The 22,952-nt window shown below is 42.3% G+C and overlaps 1 protein-coding gene across 1 annotated transcript in view; it reads right to left on the bottom strand.

Annotated features, from left to right (window-relative positions):
- SMPD3 (sphingomyelin phosphodiesterase 3) overlaps positions 1-22,952 on the bottom strand; it is a 590,910-nt gene that overhangs the window by 533,353 nt on the left and 34,605 nt on the right. Inside the window, exon 2 of the mRNA XM_083624900.1 lies at positions 15,364-15,458. The gene's annotated coding sequence lies outside the window, so the exon portion shown is untranslated. The remainder of the gene's footprint in view (positions 1-15,363; positions 15,459-22,952) is intronic.

The following is a 22,952-nucleotide window of genomic DNA, read 5'->3' as shown; positions in this document are numbered from 1 at the left end:
GGCAAAGCTTCCTAATTCTGCACTTTCCAAAACAATAGAAGAACCAAAAATCCTTTAAATTTCTTACTTATTTGAATTTTGCAATGCACCTCTCTAATGGTGAATTGTATACAAAAATGTATATATTGGGATAAAGTGTACATAAAACAGAATACATTAATGAAAATAACATGCAAAAATGCATCGGGCAAATGTGCATATTTAAAAATGTATATTGGGCATAATTTGCATTAAAATGCTTATGAATTTCCATGAGGACTTAAGAAAAACCCACAAACTGATGTGGAAGTGTGAACTGAACTTAAGATTGGGAATTTTTCCACATTTTACAGTGCCGTTCTCCAGCCAAGTAATGTATACAAAAATGCATACAGGAGGCTCTGTGAGTGTTTTGGGTGTTCCAAAAACAGTCGCTCAGAATATACCTCAGCTATGGAAATCATGCAGGCATTTATCGCCCATAAGCGAACACTGCTAGGCCAATGCACACCAAATGTCTTTGTGAGGTAGCGAGGGAGAGGTCAGCCTCTGCAAACAGCCACTCTCAGGGGGCAGAGATATTCTGTGCACAAGCACCTCCTGTCTGCTTTGGCAGCCACAGGGCTTGGCTGCTTGACCAAAGAGCCAGTGTGCAGCCAGCAGGATGCTTCTCAACACCCCCACAGGTCATTCAAGGTTGCGGAGTCAAGAGACTTTTCCATCCTATAGGCTGGAAAAAAGAAGAAGCCCCAAAGTTGGGGTTTCACCCAGCTCAGAAAGAGAGCTGAACTGCTGCAAACTAATGCTGTTGCCAAGCGCCAGAATTACCCAGTTTGAATTGGAATATATGAATTTGGCCTAGTTATAATCTGTGCTAGCATTCCAAGCATGGCTCATTGGTCTTCTCTAAGCCTTGAATTACAACCCGAGCCAAAGCTTCTTCTTTTTTGCAAAATCTCCCCCTAAAATGGAAGTTTTTGAGGCAATTTGCCCAAAAAGCAACACTTCAGATATGGGTTGCCATAGCTGGACATTTTTACCAATTTTGGGACATTCTGACTGAATGCTATTTCTGACGGACGAATCCAGGATATTTCCAGGAAATTCCAGATGTATGGCAGCCCTATCCTAGTAACTCTTGTCTATTCTGATGTATTTGCAATCTGTTGTAAGATGCCAAGTGAACATTGGCTAGTAGGTGGGGTCTACATACTATAAAAATGTAAAGTGCAGAATATTTTTTGGGAGTAGTGATGCTACATTATATGCCCTTCCCACAGGGCAGTCTGCTGGGGAAGTGAATCTCATTGCATTGACTTATTGTAGCAGCTCTGGGTTTTTCTTCCAGTGAAGAAAGAAAAGAAGAAATAAGCCTCCAATACTTTATATTTTATTTTCAGGTACGGTTTAAACACACATAGAATTTCATCCCATGCACTCCTGATGCAACGCAGGAAAAATTGGGCACCGCTCTCTTTTCAGCTAGACTCCATGTATGGCTTAAACATTGCTGACCACATACCCATTTGAATTATCTTGCCACAGGGCAAAAACAGGTGAATGAGAATTCATTCCGGGATGCAGCAATTTTCAACAAAAATAGCAATTTTGCTATTTTTCCTTTGTAAAGGGGAGATGGGTCTTGCTTATTCATAGGTGATATCCTTCTCTTTCTTATGACTGCTCCTTTCCTGCTCAGTAATATTTTCTTACTGGGAATAAAATTAAGATCAACATTCCCCAGACTAAGTATTTAAAATTAGCAACACAAGCTGTTCCTTTTCTTAAATGTTTTTATTATTGCAAAGAATAACAGTGCCAGCCCTATGCCGATTATTAATACTTAAGAAGGCAATGTTGGCACGCCACTTGGAAGTTTTGCGTAAAATCCTGCCATTCGAGCTGTGGGTGCCAAGGGATTTGTGGATCTGGGTTATGCACAGGATGGAAAATAGGATCCTTACTGTTTCATTATTTGGGGCTACTGTAACATTGCTTCTCCACTCCTGCCTCTCCCCCCATACCACTTAAAAATAACACAAAATGTGTCCAGCAAGCAAAAATTCCCAGTGAAGTGAACCGTAAACTGAGGCAATCCCTTCTGCAGCATTATAAAAGCAAGCTGTTGATCAAGGCTTAATTATGCAGCAATGTTGGGTGCTTTTTTTTTTTACTAGTCCTGTACAAAAATGATGCTTTAAAGGCTAGCCTCACACCCTCAGAGATGTGAAAAAAGCTAGTATCGTTAGGAGCATTTTGCAGTAGAATGTTTTACGGGGAAATATTCTGCAATCCTCCCATATTTATTTCAATGCATTTATTTCAAGATGGTTGCCTTTAAATGTGGGGCTCGACAAATTATTGGAGGATAAGGCTATCTATCGCTATGAACAGCAAAGGTTGTGTTCTACTTCTGGTGTTGGAGGCAGAATGCTTCTGAATACCAGTTGCTGGGAAGAGAGCTGTGGTGCCATTGTCCCGCTTATGGGTTTCTTATCAGCATCTGGTTGGCCACTGTGAGAACAGGATGATGGACGAGATGGGCCCTTGGTCTGATCCAGCAAGGCCTCTCATGGAGCCTCCACATGGTGACATAAACTGGGGTCTGTTGCATATTAAACTTGCTTCCTGCTTAATTTTGAAAGACTAAATGGTTTATTGTGGCGCACGTGTTAGAAAGAATTAGAAAGGTTATGTCATAATAAATGTCAGGGCTGCATCCCCTCTGAAGGAGCAGGTAGGTAATTTTGGGTGCTCCTGGATCCATCTTTGTACTGGTTAGGAAGGAGGTTTACTGGTGGGAGTCAGATTGCAAAAGATCTGGAGAGCACCAAGTTTGCAAAGTTGTTCTAGAGGTTTTTATGGTTCCCTGGCAAGCCTTATGGATTCTGCCCCGCCCCCACTCTAGATCTCTCTCTCTCTCTCTCTCTTAATGCCACGCAACCCTGGACATGGCAATATTGAGTTTTCTATTATTCTAGCTGTAGGCCACCAGTAGTTAATGAAAGGGAAAGAACACTCCATTTCCTTAGGTATTGAGGCTTTGAAAATAAATGAAGATTGTGGTGGCAACAAATTTTCAGTGACGTCAGCTACAATTCCAGCTCATCAGTTTGCCAGCAATCGTTAAGTATTTATGTATCTCTTCACCACCTTTTCCAAGTGATTTATAGGTAAGATTCAACTGTTAAATATTTCAGTCACCGGTGCTCATTGCAGGCTGCTTTTGGCAGAGTCAGTCAGAAGATTTCTACACTATATTGATCAAAAGCTTTCAGCATCCAGCAGAGAGACAGAGGAAAGTCTCGACAAGAACAACATAATCTGGAGCTCTGCTGGAATGCAAGCTGATTTAAAAGTTGAGACAACGGGGGAGAAGAATGAAAATGGTTTGTGTTACAGAACAACCATCTCTTGTCTTAATTGTCCCTAGATTAGGCCTAGACAGTTTGTGCCCCACTCACTCCAGTACAATCCACGACTATGAATGGATGGATCTGTCAGTTTTGGTTTCTTGCAACTTCTCACTTTTCCAATCTTAAGGTCAGTTTCATCTGATTTTTGCATCAGTTTCTGAATTATTATTTTTTAAGTCACCATGAAAATTTATTAGCATTTCAATCTGCATGCTTCCTGATAAGCACATTTCTTTTGTATGCAATTTCCCCTAATAAATGCACTTTGGCATGAAATGTTTATAATTTGATCCATTATAATGCTATTTTCACTAAAATATTCATTTTCACACACACTTTCCCCTAATATTCACATTTTTGTAGATACTTTTTTTCTTAGAGAATTTTAAAGGGAAGTTACATTTCAGTTCCCAAAGTGCTGAAGGAAGTGTGAAGCAGGCTAACTATAATATAAGCACACATAATACAAATTGTGGAAAATGAAATAAAAACAAATAACAAAAATAACAACTTACATTGAAGCATCATAGTAAAGAGGTTATTGGGTGATCCTGAATTAAGGTGACACAGTATAAAGTATGCCTGTTGTCTTTGTCCATGGAGTTTTCTTGGCAGGGATACTGGAGTGGCTTGCCGGTTCCTGCTCCAGGTGGATCACGTTTGGTCAAAACTCTCCACTCTCCAGCTATGCCGTGCAGGGCCATCTTGGGTGGCCCTGCATGGCATAGCTCATAGCTTCTCTGAGTTATTCAAGCCCACGTGGTGAAGCGCCATGGCAAGGCAGTGATCCATGAAGATCAAAACTATTATTATTATTCTTGGTAGTGGCGCCCACCCTGTGGAACACCCTCCCTTCAGATGTGAAGGAAATAAGCAGCTATCCTATCTTTAAAAGACATCTGAAGGCAGCCCTGTTTAGGGAAGTTTTTAATATTTAACGCTGTACTGTTTTTAACACTTGATTGGGAGCCGCCCAGAGCGGCTGGGGAAACTCAGCCAGATGGGCGGGGTATAAATAATATAATATAATTATTATTATTATTATTATTATTATTATTATTATTATTATTATTATTATTATTATCATCATCATCCATTCTTAAGGAAATCAGCCCTGAGTGCTCACTGGAAGAACGGATCCTGAAGCTGAGGCTCCAATGCTTTGGCCACCTCATGAGAAGAGAAGACTCCCTGGGAAAGACCCTGATGTTGGGAAAGATGGAGGGCACAAGGAGAAGGGGATGACAGAGGACGAGATGGTTGGATAGTGTTCTCGAAGCTACAAACATGAGCCTGACCAAACTGCGGGAGGCAATGGAAGACAGGAGTGCCTGGCGTGCTCTGGTCCATGGGGTCACGAAGAGTCGGACACGACTAAATGACTAAACAACAACAAGTATAAGTATTATTTTTGAAACCAGAAACTACCATAATTAAAGTCAGAAAGGCCACTTTTATCATTGCCATCTGTTGTGAACTTCATATTCCTTTCTTTGCAGAAGGCTACATTTTGAACACGCCTTTTGGATGCTTCTGAAATTGTCCTCATTGAAATTTCTTCCTGGATTTTGGAGTTCTGAATTGACTAGCCTTGTATACCAAAGCAGAACCAATACCTTAGGAATCCTCAATTCCTCAATGGCAGACTCTCTCTCTCTCTCTCTCTCTCTCTCTCTCTCTCTGTGTGTGTGTGTGTGTGTGTCTCCATCCCTCTGTTCTTAATGTTTGCACAGAGCCCTAAGCCTGAGCAATTTGATGCAGCTGTCACTTTCTTTGGTTCCTTTGTGACTTTTCCTTCCCAAACTAAAAATGCATAGGCAAGCATTGACAAGGTATTGTGCAAAAGAAAAAAGAAAAGAAAAAACCTTCTTTGGATCATATGCATGATGATACAGAGCTGCTTTTGTTGGCGATCAGCTTAACCCACTGTAGCTCAGTGCGAAAAGTCCTAGCTCAGTGGTAGACCACCTGCTTTGCATGCAGAAGGTCCCAGGTTAAATCCTTCCAGTTAGGGACTGGAATGACCCCACCTGAAACCCTGGAGAGCTCCTGTCAGTTAATGTAGACCACACAAATCTATATGGCCCAACAGTCTGACCCAATATAAGGCAGCTTCCTATATCCCTAACTTGATAGGAAGATGTGGCGGAGCACCTGCTTTGCAAGGAGACAGTCCCTGATTCAACATCCAGCATCTTCAGGTAGAACTGGAGATCTCCATGGTCTTAAACCCTAGAGAGATGCTGGCAGTCAGTGCAGGCCCTCCTGATTTACATGGACCAATGGTCTGACTCTGTATGAGGAAGCCTCCCATTTTGTTCCTATTTGGAAGAATAGGGCTATAGCAGTGGAACATGTGTTTGGCATGCAGAAGGCCCCAGGTTGAATGCCAACCATCTCCTGTTAGGACTGCTGAACCCTCTTCCAGTCACTGTAGACAATGCTGAGCTAGGTGGGGCAGTGGTATTAAGCAGCTACCTATGTAAGACTCAGTTGTGGGGGACGGGGTAGGCGCAAGCTGTAAACACAAGACTCTACACCTTGTCCACATTTACCCAAGTAATCCAGTGGAGAGAGGAAAAAAGGTCAAGTGATGAGTTCCTCTCCTCAGTGTCACAGCAGAGGTCTGGAGTGGATAATGATGGCAAGTGGGAAAGAGAGGCCATCTGCTTATTAGCGAGATGCTTTAATATGCTTTCTATATTTAGAAGGCAAGTCATAGTTAATATTTATAAGGCACGCTTTCAATCAGGTGGCTAATTTCCGCTTTCAGGCAGTTGGACACGTTATTACCAAAAGGCAGCTCTAACATGTATACCAGAAGGCAATGTTTGTTTCCTGCCTTAGCAAGAGGCAGGAACAGAATTTACCGTTCCAATCTGGCGTCATCAACTGGGCTGCCTGAACAATGGGTGACAAAGGAGGGATAAGCAACCTGGTGCCCTAAAGATGTTGTAGAACATCTGGCTCCCATCTACCTCAGCCAGCATGGTGAATGGCCAGGGATCATGGGAGTTACAGTCCAGAAACTGCAGGAGAGCACTAGGTTGGGTAAGACTGGATTAAAGCATAGTATCTGGTATGAAAAACTAGTCTTGGTACACATTGAAGACTAAGGGTTGTAGCCAATGATAGTCCAACTCTGGGCAGACACACTGAAATTAATGTGCATGACTAACTTAGTTCCACCCATTTCAATGCCTCTACTCTGACAAGAACTTACTTGGCGGCCACCCTAACAAATGTATTATGGCAAAAGCTTCTAGCATTTGTTAGTCTTTGAGTTGCTACAAGACACTGCTGCTGTTTTTGCTGCCACAGACTAACTCAGCTTCCCTTCTGCAAAATCTTTGAGATGGCCTGCTTTGGTTTTTAATAATTGGGATTTTAAAAGCTTTGTCTTAGGAGCACATACATAGCCACTGTGCATGTTGTTCCTTTGCAATTAATACGTACTGTATTTTTCGTGTATAACAAGCCCCCGTGTGTAACATGCCCCCTATTTTTGGGGACTCAAAATTAAGAAAATGAGGGGGGGGGAGATTGCCCCTGTGTATAAACATTATTTTTTTAGTAAAAAATACCCCTAGTCTTATACACAGAAAAGTATGGTAACCTCAGTCAACATGTAAACATGACCAGTCCGTGTTCTCTGCAGTGCTTGAATAGCCTGGTGTCCTTCCCCCCTTTTTGAAATATAACCAGTGTTGTATCCATCTTCAATGCTGTGAAGGCTGGCTCCCTTTGTGATATTCTGGGCCATTTCCCAAAAGTTTCTGCTTTCGTTTTATTAAAAATTAAGATTATAGGCAATGCTTGCGTAGAATGAAATGTGCTCCCGCCTTTCAATGTTCTTTCCAATGAGTTCAAAAATGCTAGGATGACTGACAAGTGTCAAATCCCCATTTTTGGTTTTTTTCCTGTTATTAATATTCAATAGCAGTAAATTGGCCAGCCTGCATTTGGGATCTGGATGTTCCACACTGATTCCCTTCACACCCATTTCCATGGATCTGGACTAAAGTCCAGGTGGGGGATTTTGCTTAGCCTAAGGGCCACATTCTTGGTTGGGCAACCTTCCAACATGCCAGTGGTTGATGGGGCCAAAGGCAAAAGTGGGTGGGTGATGTAAATATTACATGAAAAGGGGCAAGGCCCCCTTCCACTTTCAGCCTGCCTGCATTCTCTCTCAGTGTATGAAGAGTGCTACAGTGGTACCTCGGGTTAAGTACTTAATTTGTTCCGTAGGTCCGTTCTTAACCTGAAACTGTTCTTCACCTGAAGCACCACTTTAGCTAATGGGGCCTCCCGCTGCTGCCACGCCACTGGAGCATGATTTCTGTTCTCATCCTGTAGCAAAGTTCTTAACCTGAGGTACTATTTCTGGGTTAGCGGAGTCTGTAACCTGAAGCATATGTAACCTGAAGCGTATGTAACCCGAGGTACCACTGTATTAGATTCCTTCACCATAAAAGGCCTGACTAAGGGCTTATTTGTGGCTGGTTCACACATGCAAGTTTATCTTTCCATCACTGTAAAATCTAATGATGGCCAGGAAATTTTATAAAATCATAAAAATAAATAAATGTGAATGGTCCATTTTTGCTATAACACCACATATAGGATTCCCATCATATCAAAAACCATTATTTTAAAGAGGGGAGCCAATCAGATTTCAGCCAAGGAATTCCATCCCTTATGATACCTAGCATGAAATTTGCATTTTCAGCAATTTATTGACCAAAACCAAAAGATTCTTTTCCTGGTCAGTCACTACCAGTTCAGACTCCAAGGGTGTGTATGTGAAATTGGGAGCTTTTGTCCCAATGTGCATCAATTCTCTCTCTCTCTCTCTCTCTCTCTCTCTCTCTCTCTCTCTCTCTCTCTCTCTCACACACACACACACACACACACACACCTCGAACTGTGGGATTATCAAGAAACTTGACCACCTTACTGCTTTCTCCTAACTTCAAATCACCAATGATCAAGTTAAAAAGAACTGGTCCCAAAACTGTCTACAGAGGGCAATTAAAACTGTTGCAGAGTAAAGATTTTGCCCTCGTTCTGAATTAGGTTTGTTTGACCACAGTTTACATAGCCAAATCTCATTGACTACATGATAATCTCACTGTTTCCAGCAACAGAAGACCAGTGTGAATAAAGCACCTTTATGTGAGTAGGGAGGAAAGTAATTTAGATGAATGCAAGAGGACTGCTAAGTTTTGCAGCTGCAAAGGCTTTTTGAAGGATGTTCAAAAACCTCTCTAGAGTGTTTGAAAAAGCACCAGGAAGGGGAAATAAACTTCACAGTGTTTCCCTTTATGTACTAAATCTTCTAATTTCCAAGAGAGCTGCAATAAACAAACCTGGTAAGATGTTCAGCTGAATCACATACGTGCTACTTTCCAAATGGATATTGAAATGAGGGGATCTTCAATGCAGACCTAAGAAAATGGAATGCCAGATCGGTGGAGGAAGCAGCTGATAAATCTCCATATCAGAAAACGAGCACCTATTTATTTATTTTGTTTCGTAAACAATTATATACCACTTGACTGTAAACAAAAAACCTCAGAGTGGCGGCCCTCACCTTAGGCATCCATAGGAGTAGGTTGTTAGGGATGGCAGCAGATTCTGCTTCAAGTGGATTGCACCCAGCTGCAGACCTGACAGTCAGAGATGTGTATCTATCTGTTAGTCCTGTTTTATTATCATCATTTCCTATAATGGAAGATGTGGAGAGAACCCCATAAAGTGGAGAGAACCCCATAAAGTGGACTAGAACAAGCCCAGCAATAAAGTCTATGGTGGAGACAGCTAAACTATGGAATGTCGAAAGTATTAACCTGGAGACAGAGAGGAAAGAAAAACTGGGAGAGCGAGGGGTGGGGATTAGCCTGCTTGAGATTATAGAGCAGGTGTGGGGAACCTCAGGCCCAGGGGTCGAAATGCAACCACAGGCCTCTTTACCTCACCCCTGGGAGTCTCGCATTGCTCACTGGCCTTGCTGTCACTTTTCTCAAGTGCTTTAAACTGGCTAGAATGTGCCCCTTGGACTGCGATGATTCATCTCGATTGTATGGTTGTGGGATGCAGAGCTGTGGGCATGTTTATGCGAGTTATTTTATTTAACAATGTTTTATACTGCTTGATTTTCGTCAGACCTCTAAGAAGAAATGTTAAAACAGTTTAAAACATTTAAAGATAATTAAAATTAACAGTAAAACACACCAACTTCTATGTGTCTGGATGCATCAGGCACCACTTGGGTGGCCTCAAGCTGTGAAGAGGTTTATAAATCTGTAAAATGAAATCATACACCAGGCGATATCTCTGCAGTCATTCAGATATTCTTTCATAACTTTCCATGAAGGAGAGTTTGTTTGCCCTGAAGCCTGACCCTTGGCATCTGCTCTTGCATATTATGGAGACGGTGGTGGGATTAAGGGTCTGGCGATGGGGGATATGACAGGTACAAAGTGACTGAACACTAATATACAAATCGTGGCATTACAAAATCAGTTTGGGAGACAGGTGGGATGCGCGTACACACACACACACACACACACACACAAAGCCTTCTGGAGAAGGCTTCCCAAGCTAAGCATGCTTTTTAGAAATTTCACGGCATTTGTCTCTCCTTAGATATCCCCTAGGGAACTGCGTTGGCATGGAAACCGTGAGCTCTTATGAATGGTTGATTCTTTGCTTCTTTAAACAGTCATCTGATTCTTTCCACTTTGCTCTCTAGAATGAGGCACATTGCTTTTTTTGCAAACCTGGTATTTCAGAGGGGGCGGTTAAAAGCATAAATTTTATTTCTTAATTATTCAAATTTAATATAGGAAACATATTGAAGGTGTGTGTGTAATATCTTGCCTCATAAGAAACATGTGTGGGAATACTATTGGCAGTAAAACTGCCCCCCCTTGTGCATTGCTTGCGTTACATGGGCAACCAGAACTGCGTATAGTATTCAAAAAAACATAGATTTATATAGCAGAATTATGATATTGGTAGTTTTACTCTTAATTCCTTTCCTAATGATCCCTAATATGGAATTCACCTTTTTCAACATAGCCAAACACTGGGCCAGTAGTTTCATTGACTGATCTACCACAACCCCCAAACCTCTTTCCTGATCAGTCACCACTATGCAGACCCTGATATATAATGTTAGGAGCGCTTTTTGCCCAGTTTCAGCCAGTTTAATGCCTATTCACCAATTCTCCTTTGCATCAAAAATCTGTCTTGTGCAATCTTCACCACATACAGTTGTGACTGTGGTTTCAGAGGCTTCTGGGGGTTGTGCTAATGTAAAGTAGCCCTCATCCCACATTGTTGCTGACTGTAGAAGTATGATCTAATACAGTAGCGATAGACCACCTTCTTATTCACTACCCAGTAGGGCCAAAACGATTAAAAGATGGAACCTAGTTAGTTTTGCAACAGCCTGGTGATTATTGGGTTGTGGTAACACAGAGGTTGGCTCTTTCACTGACAGCATCAGTGTTGTGGAATGCTCTACCTGCTGAAATATGAGAGGCTCCATCAGTATTGGCATTTTGCTTGTTCTTGAAGACACACCTCTTTAGACAAGCATTCCCCTGATCCACTTGAACCTCCTCTGTTAACTGCTTTAATTGTAGTTTTAACTATTATGCTGGTTTGATTGGCTTGTTCATTGTACATTTTAATTATGGGTGTTTCATTTTAATGTTTTGATTATTATTTTTATTGTTCATTTTAAATGTGTGTGGCTATATTTCTTCTAATTCGTTTTATACTAGGAACCGCTTAGAAGCCATTTCGGCCAATGAGCAGCATTAAAATTCTATTCTATTCTATTCTATTCTAATGGGACTTTTGATGGTTCAAGGTATTTCACATAGTCATAGTCCTGTGAGGTAGGTCCTCCCCACTGCAGGTTCCCATATTCTCCAAGCCAAAATATGTGTTACTGTAATTTTTAAAATCCATGTTCTTCTCCTGTCTTTGCCTCCTCCATTTCCTTTTCCTTTCTCTGTGTCAGTTTAGATTTGAAACCCCTTGGGACCACGTAAGGGAGGAAGGGCTGTCGTCTTCATGGCCTGCATGAAAACTCCCCAGAGGCACCCTCTTTGCATATTTATGCTTGCATCTTAGGTCTGATCCTCCAGGGCACTTCTTTTGTCGCCTGCTGGATCAGAACAAAGGCCTATCTAGCCCAGCACCTTATTTCATACAGTGGCCAAGCAGATGCCAATCGGAAGCCCGCAATCAGGGCATGGTCCCAATTTCCCCCTCTCCCACGCATATTCTCCAGCAACTGGTATTCAAAGGCATACTACTGTTGTGACTTCTTTCCCCTACAATTCTGAGATGAGGCTGGGAGACAGAATAAAAAGGTAAAGGGACCCCTGACCATTAGGCCCAGTCGTGGCCAACTCTGGGGTTACAGCGCTCATCTCACTTTATTGGCCGAGGGAGCCAGCGTACAGCTTCCAGGTCATGTGGCCAGCATGACTAAGCCGCTTCTGGCGAACCAGAGCAGTACACGGAAACGCCGTTTACCTTCCCGCCGGAGCGGTACCTATTTATCTACTTGCACTTTGACGTGCTTTTGAATTGCTAGGTTGGCAGGAGCAGGGACCGAGCAACGGGAGCTCACCCCGTCATGGGGATTCGAACCGCCAACCTTCTGATCGGCAAGTCCTAGGCTCTGTGGTTTAACCCACAGTGCCACCCGTGTCCCAGGAGACAGATTACATCTACCTTAAGAACACAAGAACATTAACAACACAAGAAGAAGAGCCTGCTAGATCAGTTCAATGGCCTATCTAGTCCAGCATCCTGTTCTCACACTGACAAACCAGATGTTTGTGGGAAACCTGCAAGCAGCATTCGAGCACAAGAGCGATCTCTCCTCCAGTGGTTTCCAGCAACAGGTACGGTAATTGGAACCATGGCTGCCTCTAACTGTGGAGTCAGAGCATAGCCATTATGGCTAATAGGCATCAATGGACCTCTCCTCCATGAATAGACCTTACTTACTTTATTTATTTATAGTTGCTTGCTGCATTTTTATTTCTTTTTTTGGCCTCAAAGCGACATACAATTTGAAGGAGAAAGCATGCAATACCATATTAAAACACATTCAAAGATTGAAAACTTTATTAAATAAAAGCGTTACCTGGCTGCATGTAAATGAATACCTTCCTTAGTCACCCTCCTCTAATTGCTAAGCAGTTTGAATGACAAGTATGTGCAAACGAGATCAATGTAATTAAGGTGTGAGCAATGAAGGCAAATCAATATTTGAAGGGCAAACTTGGAGGATAAGGTGGCTGAGGCTGCCCTAATAGCATGTTCTGGAGGCAGAAGGCAAGCACCTTTTGACAACCTAAGTGCACGTAGGGTGGGTTAATGACTGATTTGAGGACTGGGGGGTGGGTGGGTGTCGATGGGTGTTCATTTTAATCATTTGTTCAAGGAGGGTGAGGGTGGAAACCTTTTCAGCCCAAGGACAGCATCACCTTGTGAGCAAACCTATGTTCAAAGGCATAAGCACTCAAGGATGGTACAAAGCAGGGGCCAGTAAAGAGTGTGTTTGCTAGAGAGACAGTGTGGTCTGGGGAGAGTTCTAAGGGCCAGATAGTGAGGCCTGGAGGGCCACATTCAACCCCTGGCCTGGAGGTTCCCTATTCCTGCCTTGGAACCATAGGGTGGTATTCAACAGAGTTTATTCGGAATAGACCCATGGAAATTAATGGATATGACTAGGTAAACTCCATTAATTTCAATGGGTGTGCTTTGAGTAAAGCTTCATTTTTGTCTGCTTTACTGCTGTTGTCATTTTTTTAAAAAAAACCAACAACCTGTTGAGCTATTGTTTTAAATTATATTGTTAGCTACATTGGACTTGTTGAGGAACAGTAAATGTTTGCATGCTTAAAATAAACAATTTATCTGGGGAGAAATTTGGATGAGGAGTATTTTGGAAGCTCTTCCCCCTACCGTATCTCCTCTTTCAGAGCGTGGTGGGAGGGGGGAGACCTAATGCTGTGCAGTGACAAAATGGGATTTAATAAAAGGTTGCACAGGAAATAAAGGAAATAAGATTATACTAATTCAAACACTGCATAAAGAATGGACCTGCTGCCTTAATTCAGGCAATTTGAATTATTAATGATTCTTTTTCCTTTCTTTCCTCCCCGAATACTCTGTGAATGTTCCCTTGGTAAGACTTCCTCGATGCCTGGATCAGGAAATTGGGGAAATCAGTTTTCTAAAAGGTCAAATGCTAACAGCGAGCAAGATTTGTTCTTTCACACATGGCCTGGTTTCCTTCACTGGCAGAGGCTGGAAATCATAACCTCGCACGTTCTGTACGGAGAGCAAAGGAAAGAATAAGCACCCAATGTCCGTGAGCTACCTTTCTCTGTGCAGAATACAATCCTGTAAAATGCAAGGCACTTTCCCCTGAGGGTCAGATTGGCTAATGAAAACCACATATCTTAAAATACAATTCACACGCAATAGGAGATGAAATACTACAACAGAAAGCTTTTTTAAAAAATGCATTCAAAAGCCCGAGAAAACGCAGGAGCCAAGCATCATTCCCTGCCTGAGTAAGATCTACAAACTTGGGGCAACACAGGGAGGCCACTGAAAATGGCATCCCCCGCAATGGTTTCTCTCCATGTCATTGTGACATCATCATAGTGCCCCTTCATCCAAAGCCTTGCTCTCTGGTGTTGCCTGAAGGGCCTCCCCTCTCTGGAAGACTTCAAAGAGAAAGGAGGCAGGCATCTGTTGGGTGTTTCCCATATCTCAGGGATGAGGTCCTTTTCAGCTCAAGGGCCACATCCCTTTTGGGAAAACTTCCCAGAGCCACATGCCAGTGGTGGATGGGGCCAGAGGCAAAAGTGGGTGGAGCAACACGTGTACCTTTTACCTACGGCACACACAAGCACACCCTTCTCTAGTCACCATCTTGACTTGCAAGAGGCATTACCAGAGTTCAAGCCAAGGAAAAAACTTGGGGTTTGAAGCAGGGCCAGTGAGGGGTGTGGCCTGGGAAGAGTTCTGAGGGCCAGATAGAGAAGCCTAGAGGGCCACAAACAACCTGGGGCCTGAGATTCCCCATCCCTGCTATAGGGGTTGGACTAGGTAAAAGTCCCTTAGAATTTTTTTTCTGTAATTCCAAAACCAGAGCCAATGTTGTAGATTTGAGGCAGGAACACTGGTACCATGTTTTCGTGACGTGAGTCACCTTCACATATTAACTGTATAAAGAGGGTCCATGTAATTAAAAAGAAATACGTTCTCCTGAGTCACTGAGATTTCATGGCCTACTGACCTCCTCCTATACCACAAACAGGGCCAATCTCCATGCAAGGGCATAAAATGGACCCAATTTAGACATAAAAAATGGCAACATTCAGAATCCAGAGGGATAAAATTTCAGTCACCCAGGATACTCTGCAGCTGGCCTCACAGTCATCAAATTCTGACAAAAAATATTTCAAAGGGAGTGTCTACGGCAAAAACTGTTGAATTAGAATTTATCAGCAAGTTTGATTTGATTGCTTAGAGCTCAGTCAAAACCAAGGTTTCCTTTCCCACTACAGATGTGAAATTATTGATTGGATTATGTTGTTCCCGACACTGCAAATTGTCACTGTGCTTATCTTGGTTTCCTTTGATTTTCCATAGAAACGCCACAGCTTTTGTGCTGGACCACTTCAGCATGGGGTTGGGAGTGGAACTGCACAACGTGAATGCTCCCCTGGAATATAATAGCCACCTGGACAGACAAAATTAGTATCCCAGGTATGTAAGTTCTAAGGTGAACTTAACTCCCTAAACAGTAGTCGTAATAATGATAAGCCTGAAGCCCCATGTCATTTATTCTAGGCTGTTGTAGATCATTTCTAAGGGTACATTTTGAAATTCTGATAAACTATAGAAACAAGTGACTCACCTGAAAAAGACCTGCTACTGTCTTGGGCTCCCTGTTTCAAGATTCATTCAGCCTTTCCTTCTGTAGCATAAGCTTGTTAAAGTCGGGTTCCTTTCCTGAAATAAAATGAATATAATTCAATGTTACTTGTGAAGATTTGGGAATGAGCAAGACGTCTCTCTCCCTCTCTGAGTTACGATCATGCTGGATTATGTCCCAGCGTGAAATGTAAAATCATTATGTGCTTCTTTGTGAGACCTTTTGTTATCCACGGCTGTATTTATTTCTCTGCCTGAAAAAAATATGTCTGTGTAACTTGCACAGTTTCCATTTTATTTTGAACACTGTCTCAGCCACATTTCAGTTATTTCTGGAAAACATTGCTAAAATTGTGCATCGCTGTTATTGTTGTTTGGTTTTTCTCAACGCTGATTTAATATGCGAGTCTGATTCATATGGGCAAATGTGACATGCATGGAATCAAGGGACGTACAAGGAGGGAGAAAGAGAGAGAGGAAAAGGAAGGAAGATTCCACAAGGAATTTCAAAGAAAAATTTGCCTACAGTGGACAAAAATTAAATAGCCAAGTTCAAAATAAATGCCTTTGACCTATCAAAACCAGAGCATAAGGTTTTTATGTTTTATTTTATGAGTTCGTTAAATGATGCAAGGATGAAATAATATGTTCCAACTCAAAAAGATAATGCAGAGCTAGAAAAGGACACCCATGTGCCTTATGGCTGGTCAGTGTACCTGTCCATAGGCTATACCAGAATTCGATGGAACACTCCACTAGGGATGAGGGATAAATTGGAGTCAGTTCACATTTAAAGACAAAGCTACCCAGTCTGTATTTAAACCTATCTAATTCACACTTTCCAAAACAATGGGAACCAAAACACAGCCAGCCTTTCCAACTCACACTTCTCTAAATTTTGAATGTGTACAGAAATGCATTATATTAGGCTAAAGTGCACATAAAATATCATGGAAAAATACATGATATTAGGCAAACTTGCTTTGCAAAGTATGTATATTAGACAAGATTACATTTAAAATGTGCATAGAAGGAGAAATTTGCACTTAAATGCTGATGTGTTTTCATGAGAACTTGAAAAAATGCAAACTGATCTGGAAATCTGGAGAAGTGAAGATCTGGAAAGTAAGAAACTGGGAGAAGTCCATTCACCCTTCCTGGTGGATACCATTGCAGGCCAGCATTCCCCCTGCCCTTCGCAATCCAATGAGGGAGGCCCCGATGCCTACGCCCAATGCCTTACATCTGTGGTCAATAAAAGTTGTGGCCTGATTTGACCCAAACACTAGTGTCATGTCTCATTATTCATGGAATTTTGGCAGCCTGTAGGGTGGGGAGACGCCTGGGCATGCAGACCACAATGGCCAGGTTCACCCACCCTTGCTCTCCACACTCTCATGCAAGAGTCCCCCCTCCCAAACTCCGCCTTTATGATCACCTACTCCATGCTCCCTTTTGTAAACTAATAATAATAATAATAATAATAATAATAATAATAATAATAAATATTATTTATAATAAATAAACTAGAGATGCCAAGGATTGCACTGGGGACTTTCTGCAGGTAAACCATATGCTGTGCCACCTAGCGATGTCGTCACCATATGGGGAGTGAAATCAGCAAGAGGAAATTTAGCAACACACATGTTAATAGGGGAACAATGGGGGGGATTGTAGTTTAAAAAATGAGTTTGTTTATTTTACATTGGCACAACAAAGAACAACACTCAGTGAACCCATAGTCTCTGCTGGGGGGAGTCTAAGAGTTGGGAATGTAGATAAAATAGTAAAATAACTTGGGAAATGATGATGAAGAAGATTAATATTGAAATATATTTAAATGACTGATGTGGCTTTTTAATAAAATATTAAACTTGCATTTTTAAAGAATTCATTGGCTATTCTATATAACTGTGCATTATTGCAGTGTTGTATAACATTCTACTAAACATCTCTGCATATTATTAGGAACAATAAATATATTTTATATAATATCAATATATATATAAAATCATTTAAAAATGGTAAATAGGGGAAATGCATTCTTAAGTGGTTCTGATGGCATATACACCGATACATAATCTCATACATAGTTCCCTGGCCTCAACCACAGGGGAATCTTTCCTGCCCACTTTCTCCCAGTGAAAATACACCAGTGCTCCATCCTCGGTTTAATCGATGGGAGTGGAGTTACATCGGTTCCCTTTTCTAATTCTGATATGGCTACAGGCTATAAGAAAGCAGAACCCTCAGGAGTGGCTCCGTTGACTAGCTAAGTGTTAAAGTTTCCCTCCACAGACCAGGTAGAATCAAATCCAAGAGTTATGAGGCAGTAAGGACTGTAAACAGATATTCCCCCTGTTGGTCCAGCAGCAAGAATTGCTATTGATTTTTGTTTTGTTTTGTTTTGTTTTAGACGAAGAAACTATGTTGATGTGTGAAAATACTCCCCCCCTCCCTCCGGTGAATAGTTTCGGTCAAGCTGTTGGAAGTTCACGGCACAATTGCCAAGGCTGATGTCTTTCGGAGGAAGTGAGCACCAGAAGTCTTCGTGAAAAGCTACATTTGCACATTTGCAGATTGCGATGAGGATGGAAATTGGCTGCAGTCAGCAAAGGGGAATCAAGCTACAGTACAAATAGCAGAAGTCACTCACAAGTGTTTCTGCCTAGACTCTTTTAAGTATCTGAGAAAAAGGGGCTGCCAAAGCATTTCACCCCAAGTACGGATACACAAACATAGCAGGACTGAAATCATAACTTGAATGTAGGAAGCTGCCTTATCCTATTGTCCCATCTAGCTCAGTACTGTTTACACTGACTGGCAGGGCTCCCCCAGGTTTTTGACAAGGGATCTCTCCCAGCCCTACCTGGAGATCCCAGGGATTGAACTTGGGATCTCCTGCATACAAAGCAGATGCTCTCCCATGGAGTTACTGTATTTGATTTGCACACTCCTATAGTAGCAATAACCAGAGAGGAATGTAGGAGATGCTAGGCAGAGAGACATGATTCTGCCTGAGATTGTCCAGGTTCCTCAGCTGGACATTTGCCAGGCAACAAGCGACAGGGGTGGGTGGAGATTTTGTGGGTTTTTCTTGATGAAATCGTTCCATGCCTCACAGGACATTTCAAAGCAAGGGCACACATTCATATACAAGCAGTGAAAAGCTGGAGAATGTAATCTAGTTCTCAAGAGAAAATGCCCTGGATTTCCCAAAGCCTTCTTTGTGAAAGCAAACTACATACCCTTGATTTTTCATTGGATTAATACTGGGGATTGCAAATGAAACAGCACCCTTGCTTTGAAAAAAATGGTATTAAGGGTACTTCCAGAAGACTGTAGGTCTCATGGACTTTTTGTCATCAGAACATATACTGAGTCAGAGCATTGGTCAATCTGGATAATATTGTCAACAATGAGGGGCAGTGGTTCTCTAGGGCTTCTCAGCCCAACCTGGAGATGGCAGGGATTGAACCTGCAACCTTTTGCTTGCAAAGCATATGCTCTTCCACTCAGCTACAGCCCTTCCCCAGCTCTGTCCCGCCATCTTTCAAGTTGGTTTCACTAAGGATTTTAGTGATCCTGGGGTTAAGCTTTCCACATTCAGTGATAAGACTATAGACTCTAATGGAGTGGCTGAGTGAGGGAAGGATTCACACCCAGTACAGACCCCGAATACGCCTTCCCCGAGGTAGTTCATCCTATGACCTGAAGAGATCACATTGACATCATCTTCTGGTTCCCAAGCTCCACCCCAGAAACCATGACCAAGCCATAATAATAATAATAATAATAATAATAATAATAATAATAATAATAATTTTATTATTTATACCCCGCCCATCTGGCTGGGTTTCCCCAGCCACTCTGGGCAGCTCCCAACAGAATATTTAAAACACAACAAAACATCACACATTAAAAACTTCCCTAAACAGGGCTGCCTTCAGATGTCTTCTAAAAGTCAGATAGTTGTTTATTTCCTTGACATCTGATGGGAGGGTGTTCCACAGGGTGGGTGCCACCAACAAGAAGGCCCTCTGCCTGGTTCCCTGTAACCTCACTTCTCGCAGTGAGGGAACCGCCAGAAGGCCCTTGGAGCTGGACCTCAGTATCCGGGCTGAACGATGGGGGTGGAGATGCTCCCCTCCCCAATACAATTCCCCTCCTCAATACAATCAGAGCCACTGCTGTAAAAAAACAAAAAAAACCCCTCTTTAAATACAAGAGGGTTCTGCTTGTGGGGGCAGAGATGCAGCCTATTCAAATTCAGGTTGTTGCTGAAGCAACATCTTAGATTATCGTGCTGATATCTCAGTACACAGCCTCAATGAATTCCACACTGCTGTTGAAGCAACATCCAAGGCTATCCTGCTCATGTGTTAGCAGCCATCCTGATCTCCCATGGAGCGGCCCAAGGTGCTGTTCATGCTGTTCACATACATGTGCCTGCCTCTGCTTGGAACAAACCTCTTTCTTGGAAATAAACTCCCTTGGCTCCTGATTCAACCTCCTGCTTGGGTTTCCATACAAACTGCCCATGCTCACAGGCTGGGCCAAGATAAAGATATTCTGGGGAGTGTCAGAGACCAGTTTTATTCTCCATGTGATAAGATGAAGGCATTCTTTGTACAACTGGGCCAAAACAAAAACATTTCCCCTCCCTGCCCCGAACGTGTGTAAGGATTCCTGTAAGCTGCTGCTCACAATATTTTTGAGGAGCTAGCTGGATGCATGACCAATCCTTGTCCAGTTCCAATTCATTTCAGAGAGCTTGGTCTGGTCGTCTATCTAGAACGGGGTGTGGGGATTAAGATGGGGACAACACTTAAATTCAGAGAGCATGATCAAGATACTAGCTCTTCTAAGCAGATCCCCATTGAAAACCACACTTTTGGTGCTTAACTTTGACTCGATTACACCCAGGTAGCCTAATACGTTTAAAGCAAGGTTAGTCGCATTATTAAATGGAATATAATTTCGATTATTTTTAACTGTTTCCCAAAGCACCAAATCAGGATCCAAAACAAATCCTGTGGTCAGTGCACATCCCTACTGCGGGGCATATCAGCTCAAAGAGTCGATCCTTTCCTGTGTTTTGCTCACTGTTTCCTCTGTGGAGCAGAGTTTGCACAGTTAAAGTTACCTATACTTGATAGAAGAACATTGTCCTAACAGGACACCGCAAGAGAGACCACTCTTTGTACATTTCCACTGCATTCAAAATATATATTTAAAAAATCCTAAAAGACACATTTGAGAAGCAGAACGCTGTAGCTGGACAGCCAAATATTTGCATTTTAAAGTTTTTCTCCCTACCCCTAAATTTAGCAACCGGAATGTGCAAGCAGATAAATAAAACAGTGCTCTCCTCAGTAAAATGAAGGAGGCAGCAGTCTCGAGAAATGGGAGGACACGCCAATGGGAGATGTTTAGCAAAAAGTCTCTGCCAAGATCAAGGCACAAGCAAAGTGGCTCTAGTTGGTGTTCCATTTAGAACTCGTATAACCCCTGTTCTAAAATAGCTGCACCGATTGCCAGTTTGTTTCTAGGCCCAATTCAAGGCGCTCCCATTGGCATTTAAACCCCAAACAACTTAGACTCCAAAGAGTTGAAAAACTGCCTCCTTCCCTACAGACTTCCTCGGGTGCAAGGACTGCCAGAGGGGGCCTCTTAGTAATTCCATTGTCCATTGTCACACTAGAGGTCCATCTAGCTCAGTATTGTCTACACTGACTGGCAGCTGCTCTCCATGGTTTCAGGCAGGGGTATTTTTCAGCCTTGTCTGGAGATCTTGAGGATTGGATCTGGGAGCTTTTGCTCACAAGGTATGGACTCTATCACTGAGCTAAAAGAAACACATATGCCCTTCTCAGCATCTGCCCTGACAACACAGTTCAACCTGTGATGGGTGGAAACCACTCAGATAAATTTGGAATTTGCTTGGTGATTAAGAGCCAAAAGTTCACATCTTTTCTGAGAGCTATCTCCAGCTGTGTAGTGTTGTGAGACTCATTTTGCTCTCCTTGTTGTTGCTGAAACACCTCAATTTTCCAATGAAAATATACAGGGATATGGAGGAGAGAGAGAGACAGTTGCCTAAGTTCTGGACAGTAATTGCAGGTGAAATAGACCCCTGATCTGTCCCACAGATGCATCTCTTTCTCTTTCTCTTTCTCTCTCTCTCTCTCTCTCTTTCTCTCTCTCCAGGGAACTGTGCACTCCCTGAACTACTGATACATGACACAGCTCAGGAAAGGCTTCTGAGCCTTGGGAGTTAGAGAGCTGAGCACATTTCCCTGGAGCATGAAGATATATAAGCTTTAGAAGGCTTTTTCACAGCTGTGTATGAGCAACGACTGTACTTCATGTCCAGGTCTTGGACAATAAATAAATGAAATCTTAAGGGACACCTGAAAAGTCATTGCTGGCATATTTTGCAGAAACATGTTTTTTGAAAAGTTCAAGCCAGAAAAGTACTTTGTGGGGAATAAATGCTTGATTCATAATGCACTGGAACATAAGAGTTGGACAAATCTGTACTCTGGACCAAATAATTACAAACATTAGTGGTGAACACCCACCCACCCAGAGGGATGGGTGAATCTGCCCAAGTTGGTTTTGCAGCCCACATAGAGGGCACCAGACTGGCTGCCCATGCACTAGGTGCTGCTTAGGCAAGTCACCATCTTTAGGATAGCTATGAGGATCATATAGGAGGGGAAGAGCATCCTGAGCTCCTGAGGGGGAAGGGTGGTTTATATATAAATACATTATTAAATATTGGAAGCATCTTAAGTATGGTGTAAGACCCTTATGCTACTAGTGTAGGGCAGGCTTGCTTTTGCAAATTGCATTATAGATGCAGCAAATAGGCTGACAGAAGGTGGTTCTTTCTATTTTTGATGGCCACTAGGGATGTTGGAGAATTCCATTAGAAATGAAAATGGGAGTGGAAAATGCTGCAATTTGCATGTTTGTTGGAGGTTAGGAATGGAAATCATGGTAGCGAATGCAAAATAGTATTTGCTATCGTTTCTTTAGTCTGCAAATGCTCCTTAAATAGGTGGGGTTTTTTGGCATTGTTTTTAATGTTTTTCTTCCATGGAGATGCCATGAAATCAATTATATTATTGATTACATGATTAATTTAGTGAGTTTCAGTCATAGTGGATCACAAGATGAACAATACAGGTTTTAGTAAAAGCTGAATTATGGCAGAGCAGAGGCAGCACTGAATGTGACAAGCCCAGAACAGGACCGAAATGGCCATCTACCAGCAGCTGCAGATTGTTTACATTAGCAGGGGGTGGACTAGATGGCCCTTGAAATCCCTTCTGACACTTTGATTACAGTCTACTAACCAACGGCTTTAAGATTCACAAGCTCTTCATCTCCGCAAGTCTCACTGAACCTTTTCTTTGAAGGCAACATTCATGGTATCAAGCTGTTTACAATCAATCAAGGCGGGGCTTTTAGGATAGGAGGAGGGGCCTGAATCTACCTCTATACTTTTGAAAAATGTCAGCAGAGACATTTCTGCCATCAGTTTCCTGCCAAGACTAATAACAA

Source organism: Podarcis filfolensis (assembly GCF_964270895.1).
Source record: "Podarcis filfolensis genome assembly, chromosome: 8".
NCBI lineage: Eukaryota > Metazoa > Chordata > Lepidosauria > Squamata > Lacertidae > Podarcis > Podarcis filfolensis.
Note: the sequence above shows the minus strand (reverse complement) of the source record. Positions and strands in the feature narration are given on the sequence as shown.